The sequence below is a fragment of the Lissotriton helveticus genome, unplaced genomic scaffold, assembly GCF_964261635.1.
Source record: "Lissotriton helveticus unplaced genomic scaffold, aLisHel1.1 SCAFFOLD_1086, whole genome shotgun sequence".
Lineage (NCBI taxonomy): Eukaryota > Metazoa > Chordata > Amphibia > Caudata > Salamandridae > Lissotriton > Lissotriton helveticus.
In genome coordinates, this window is record NW_027611908.1 from 101,823 (window position 1) to 109,225 (window position 7,403).

Consider the following 7,403-nt stretch of genomic DNA (forward strand, 5'->3'; position numbering starts at 1 on the left):
GGGTGGACCAGTCAATAGCCCTCTTACTCATAACCGTGCCCAGAGTGAAATGGCAACCCTCCGGTACTGTTTGATAGCTTCAGGAGTTCAGTAAGAGGCTTCATGAGCAAATTGAATAAAGTGGGTGCGACCGAGGATCCTTGCGGAACTTCAGTTGTGACTGGAGTAGTGTCAGATAGGGTTTGATTTACTTTGACTTTGAGCAAACCAGATCAACACTGGGCCCGATAACCCCATCCTCCTCTTGAAAAGGTCAATCATACTGTCATAGTGACAGTATTGAAAGCAGAGGAGAGATCAAGAGGTATATGTAAGAAAGGTAGATTCTGGTCTAACATTCTCAGGGCATCATTGACAATGCGTGTCAGAGTCATTTCAATGCTATGACCCCAGCTCAAACCAGATTGACAAGCATCTTGGATTTTAAAGTTCTTTAATGTGGTTGAAGAGTTGAAGGTGTACAACTTTCTCTACTAGTTTTGCAAATGTTGGGATATTGGTGATGGGGTGATAGTTGTTGTTGTCGGAAAAGTCCATATTAGTTTTTTTAAATTGGGGTAACCAGTCCTGTCTTTAAGCAGTCCTGAAACATGCCCTGAGAGAGAGAAGCATTGACAATCATAGTCCAATAGGGGAGAATGGACAGTATAAGCTATTTGGAGAACTTATAGCGCTCTTCTGCTCTCTCCATATCAACCAATGCAGCACAGCATCTTTGAGTGCTGTGCTGCATTGCATGACACTTCTGTGCATCTGGACCAAACAGTAATAAAGAAAAATCCCACATCAATCTAGAATAATTGAGTACAATTTAAATAAAGTATTTGCAACCCAAAAAATAAAACTCCAATTGGTAGAACCGGAGATATGCAATTTTAAAGATTTCGGTTAAATTAATTCTTAAAAGTGCTAAACACCAACTGTGGTTATCTGGTCATGCCAGAGGAGGGCAAAGTCACAAGTTCAGGCTGACTGCGATGGAGAGGTTAGGCCAGCCGGTGTTTGTACCTTAATTCCAGGGTGCGGAGCGTTGCCCCGTGCAGCGGCTTGATGAGAGGTCCACGTCAAGGATGCATTCAGCAGTGGCAGTTCCGATGAGCTGACGGTTGCAAGGTGGGCTTGCATCGAAGCTGCATCCTGTTGCATCGGTTACTATGAGAAGCTACAAGGCTGCGCCGGATTTGTATTGCCCTGTGTCAGTTCTGGTGAAGTCCACAGCTGGGCTGGCAGAGCACCTTTAATACCACTTCCAAGGGTCCAGGACTGGAGGGCTACCACTTGGTGGCAGGGGGGGTTACAGCAGTGAAAGTCAGGGTTCAGGAGGATGAAGCCTTTTCTGTCCCTGATCAGGCTCTGATTACGAGGCCAGCCAACTAGCCCTCTGAGTCACTTTGGTAGTCCTGAGTTTAACAAGCAAGTCCAGTCTTTCTCACTCAGGTAGCAGGGCAGCAGAGCCACAGGGTAGCAGAACAGTCCTTCTTGTAGTCGAGCAGCAGAGCAGTCCGTCTGCATCTGAACAGGTCCAGAAGTGATCTGAAGAGTTTGGTCTGATTGCACACTACTTATACATGGTGCCAGCTTTGATGTAGGAGGCACTTGTAGAGGGTTTCCCTCCCACTGGTATCTGGAATTTCCTTCTTCCCTGCCATTGCCCCAGCTTGTCTGGGGGCACAAAAGACTAGTGCAAACCCTTTGTGAGTCTGCTGTGACAGAGGCTTTGTAGTGCAGATGTGATAGAACTAGACCCTAAACCAATGGATCCAAACAATTGATTAGACAGAAAGCCCATCTATCCGACAATGATATCCAAACCCTCCTCTTATCATATAACCCTCTTCACACTGACAAAAATGATAAGCAGGGAAAAATATATGCCATCCTGGCGAACACTCATAGATTTCCTAGGATCAATTTTAGAGCGTTCAACAAGCACAACCCCAGGCAAGTTTTCCCCACACAGACTAACTCAACATACCTCAAACCCAGTCACGGTCCATGCAGGTAACAGCGGTGGCGTGGTGGGGCCAGGGAAGGGGGGATTTCGAGGGATGCAGTGGGAAAATTAAGTCTTTATTTAATTTTCCCTTGGCATCATCCCTAGAAATTCCCCTTTCCCGGTCCCACCGCCCCACCGCTGTTACCTGCACGGACTGCGGCTGCTCACAACCCATTTGAAATGCATGCTAATTAACTGCAGATCAGCTTCTAAACATGCGGGTGACCTGATTCTCACACCTGATCTTGACCATCTTATTCTGACCGAAACTCTGCTAAATGACTCCTCTGCTCCTATTCTATCTGCTCCTATCCTTGACAAACTAGTCCCTCCCAAAAATGGCATTGCCAGATTGGATATACCCAGTAGACCATGTGGTGGTATCACTTGCATTCACAGCCTCAACTGTCAGTAAAACAAGCACTAACCCCGCTCTATCCACTTGCGAATACCTATGCCTCGATATCTCATGCAACAACAAACCTCTATGCAAGATACACATGACCTACCACCCTCCAGGAGACAATCAGGTTTCAAATCTTCCTTGGAGACTTCAACCTCCACTGGAATGATCTAAATAATCCTGCAGTTAACAGCTTCATAACATTCCTTGCTGACCTTAACCTGACCCCATTTTGCAACAGGTGCACACATAACAAAGGATCAACCCTAGATCTTATCATTGTGAAGCTCAATTCAATTCAATTGGAATCTATCCTCCTCTGTGATTGAACCAATAACCATTGCATTCCATTCCTCATCATGCAAGTGGTGACAATCAACATTGCTCAAACTATGAAACCTACACTCTGGAAAGCCCCCGCTCCAGCATAGTCACAGCCGGTAGTCGCCAAAAAGCTGAGTATGCTCCTGTGGATTATAACTTAGCACACGCTCCGGGCCCGAAGGAGGACCTCCTGCAAGTGAATACCTCCACTTGCATAGACCGTCCTGCACTGCATACTAAGATTTAGCTTATGTTTGATCACGGATCTTGGGTCCTCGTGAAGAACTTCCAGCGAACCAAGAACGACCAGCCAAGGTGGACCGGACCGCACCTCGTTCTTCTTTCCACAAGATAAGCTGTTCGAGTGGAGGGGATGAAAAACTGGATCCACGGGATCCACTGCAAGCGGATCCCTCTGCCTCTGCCATATGACTGGTGGGTCCAGGAGGGTGTCGCCGACTCAGAACAAACATAAGCCAGATCCTGAGCTACAAGAAATTCAAATCAATTCAAATCAGCAAGTCCCAATATTTTAGGTGCTCTTCATTTATTCTTCATAGAAAAGTGTTTCATTCCTTCAACTGATATGGTCCAATCTTCATATAGTCACAAATAAACCACAAAATGCCGCCAACACGTGTTTCGTCTAGGTCGTTAAGACCATTTGACTTCGTCAGGGCTGTAAGTACAATGTTACAAAAGACATAATCACCATCACATTCCACTAGGCAGACATAATTGTCAAAAAGAGAAAAAGAAAAATAACCTATTTACAGTTATATAATACAAAGTGGCAACCATACTAACGTACAAAAGACCACAGAAGTCTTGACATTAGCGCAAAGGTCATAAGTATTTACATTGCATTTCATCCAAAGTGAAAGGAAGCAAAATGTCATAGATGAACCGGAAAGTAATCCAACCCCCAAGACACCAGTGATAGTCAGAGATTGCCTGAGAAAGATTAGGCAATGAGAGTGGTAACCAGCAGATGAAAACCAAAATAAAATCACATCCAAAAGAAAGAAACCCAAACACGCACCCTCATTAGTGCTAAAACCTATCCTAAAACACACAAGGTGCCTCCCAAGCAACATGCGATAAAAGGTTCCATAACAGCTCACCTAAAATTATTTATTCAGAACTTCTCATAGGTATGTGTAGGCGTATTGTTCAGACCATAAATCTATGAAAAACATAGAAAAAATGAGCACATTTCGGCTCCAAACGTCCAAACCACCTGTATCTCCTACTAGCATTTACATTATGAAAACCGATCCAAAATAGTAAAAGTGTGTGCACTCACTTCAATCTTCATATAAAAAGCGTCTTGCTCATGCAATTTATCATAGATGAAGGACAGTTCAGTCCCAAAGTCGTTTGTAGAAATCCCTGTTTGACGTAATAAAAAAAACGGTAAAAAAGTACATTCTAAATGGTACCCGCGGTTGGTTAATATTACCAAAAGGGGAGTCACCTAACTTAGAGGTGTTAAACTATAGGAACGACATTCTCCTTAGTAGTCCTATCTTATATCCAGAACACACAAACACCCTGGATTCCCTATTCTAACCCGTTTTGCATCTTAATTACCGCATCTCTAGTTCCAAAATCCTTAACATTGCTACTATGACCCAATCCGACCAGAGCCACTTAATCTAAAAAACATTCTGAACACAAATCCCGCCAGTACATACCTCCGAGTGCGGGGTCCTATTCGGAAAACAGTGTGTTCCCTCGTATAGCACAGTGTTCAACTCCGGCGCCATTGATTTCCTTCCTATATCCCTACGTCACGTCCAATGGTTCAAAAAGAGGAAAATAAAGGTAGGACTAACCTACATCCAATTCCGTGGTCGCCATTTTAAAGTGGTCAAGTAGAAATGGATAGAAAAAAGCGTGTTCCATGTTACACAGAAACCCAAAGTGTCCCAAATCTCAGGGAAACCCAAAGGGATAGGAGAATGTCAGTACAGTTAGGTGTAGACAGTAAAAATAGTAAAAACGAAGGGCACATCAAGAGCCTCTGTTATTGAAAAGCGGAAAGCTAGATAAAGTGGACAGATTTGTAAGACACATGACAGGCAAAAGGTACTACAGGCGAAATGTAATTTAAAAGGTAGCACACCCAAAAATTACATTGTACAATCTTCCCAACAGTGCGACATATGTGAAGAGCTGAAAACAGGTCCAGTTACACAAATTATACATATATACATAGATGAAGAGGTCATCACATTCTGGAGCACAGAACGCTGTTCTGAATGGCTATGGCACTAAACCAGAAAGAATTGTAACTCATCATCAAAGTTCAAGCCCTGCTCCACCGCATGAACACGCATTATCCAACGCGCTTCCTGCTGTCGTAGCCTAAGTTCGCGATTCCCACCCCTGATATCATTGGGCATCATCTCTATACCGTGGAACGACATAGTCAAATGTTCAGTCTGAGCTGGGCAGTCCATGGCGTGCGCAGCTATTGGGACTCTATTGTCCCTATTTTTCAGACCCCTGAAATGTTCACTAACACGGTCCTTCAGTTTCCTAATGGTACTCCCAATATAGACTTTACCACATTTACAGAGAATAGCATATATCACGTATGTTGTTGTACAGTCAATATGGGTTTTGATGTGATACGTGCCCGAATTGTTATAGTTGAAGTATTTGATCCCATGTAGTGACATTCTGCACATACTGCAGTTCCCACATCTATAAGAGCCCTTATTGTGTGAGTGTAGCCAAGATGTTTTGCGTGCAATCGTTGGGTAGCTGGGACTAATCATATTGCCAATCGTGACCCCTCTTCGAAAGGTCATAGATGGATGTGGTAAAATGTGATCTTTTAAGACCGGATCTGCAGTGAGCATAAACCAGTATTTCTTTAAGATACCATAGATGTTAGACGACCATAAGTTGTAACTGGTCACAAATCTTACCGGTTTCTTAGTCACAGTATTTTTCGATTTTGTTTGCAAAGTTGCATCCCATTTAAGCTTAAATGCCCTGTTCTTAGCTCTACTGATAACATCTCTACTGTAACCCCTGGATAGAAATCTGTTCTCAATATCATTGGCACATGTGGAAAAATCTGTTTCTTCACTACAGTTCCTGCGGGCTCTGTAGAACTCGCCAAAAGGAATCGAGTTAACCTGTGATCTAGGGTGCGCACTACTTCCGTGCAACACAGCGTTACACGCGGTCTCCTTTCTGAACAGTGTGCTACACAGTTTGCCATTTTGTACATAAAATCTCAGATCCAGAAAAGTTATTTCTGTCCGGCTATAGTTCATAGTAAAAGTCATATTAAATACATTGTTGTTCATGTACTCAAAGAACTTTAAGAGTTGATTCTCAGTACCCGTCCAGATGAACAGCAGGTCATCAATATACCTGCCATAGTAATTGATACAATCGTGCCATTCTGTACCACCAGGGCCCCAGATGTGCTTCGCCTCCATCCACCCCATATAGAGGCAGGCAAAGGACGGCGCAAATCTGGAACCCATGGCTACTCCGCATTTCTGGCGGTACCAGGTGTCCTTGAACAAGAAAACATTATTTTCCAAAATGATCTTTGACATTGCTAGGAGCATATTTGTATGGTCCAGCAGTTCTATCGGTCTCTTGAATAAAAAATATTCCAAACCCAAAATGCCCTTGTCATGTGTAATATTGGTGTATAATTGGGAAACGTCCATGGTGACCATTATCATTTCCGGCTCCCAATTAAAATCATTAAAGACGTTAAGTACGTCCTTAGTATCCCTAATGTACGAGGCAAGGCTGGTAACATAGGGTCGCAAAAAAATATCGACAATTTTTCGGTGGGCCCCCCAATGCCAGACACTATTGGCCTACCAGGAGGACAAGTAATGTCAGAACAGTCCTTCTTGTAGTCGAGCAGCAGAGCAGTCCGTCTGCATCTGAACAGGTCCAGAAGTGATCTGAAGAGTTTGGTCTGATTGCACACTACTTATACATGGTGCCAGCTTTGATGTAGGAGGCGCTTGTAGAGGGTTTCCCTCCCACTGGTATCTGGAATTTCCTTCTTCCCTGCCATTGCCCCAGCTTGTCTGGGGGCACAAAAGACTAGTGCAAACCCTTTGTGAGTCTGCTGTGACAGAGGCTTTGTAGTGCAGATGTGATAGAACTAGACCCTAAACCAATGGATCCAAACAATTGATTAGACAGAAAGCCCATCTATCCGACAATGATATCCAAACCCTCCTCTTATCATATAACCCTCTTCACACTGACAAAAATGATAAGCAGGGAAAAATATATGCCATCCTGGCGAACACTCATAGATTTCCTAGGATCAATTTTAGAGCGTTCAACAAGCACAACCCCAGGCAAGTTTTCCCCACACAGACTAACTCAACATACCTCAAACCCAGTCACGGTCCATGCAGGTAACAGCGGTGGCGTGGTGGGGCCAGGGAAGGGGGGATTTCGAGGGATGCAGTGGGAAAATTAAGTCTTTATTTAATTTTCCCTTGGCATCATCCCTAGAAATTCCCCTTTCCCGGTCCCACCGCCCCACCGCTGTTACCTGCACGGACTGCGGCTGCTCACAACCCATTTGAAATGCATGCTAATTAACTGCAGATCAGCTTCTAAACATGCGGGTGACCTGATTCTCACACCTGATCTTGACCATCTTATTCTGACCGAAAC

At 44.0% G+C, this 7,403-nt stretch overlaps 1 long non-coding RNA gene across 1 annotated transcript; it reads right to left on the reverse strand.

The window, feature by feature from the left end:
- Window positions 1–2,721: 2,721 nt before the first annotated feature.
- On the reverse strand, window positions 2,722–4,500 carry LOC144807240 (uncharacterized). Its single transcript, XR_013606142.1, has 3 exons — window positions 4,421–4,500; window positions 4,030–4,115; window positions 2,722–3,402 (listed from the first exon to the last, which is right to left on the reverse strand). It is a non-coding gene; the product is annotated as an uncharacterized LOC144807240 (long non-coding RNA).
- Between the last annotated feature and the right edge of the window lie 2,903 nt (window positions 4,501–7,403).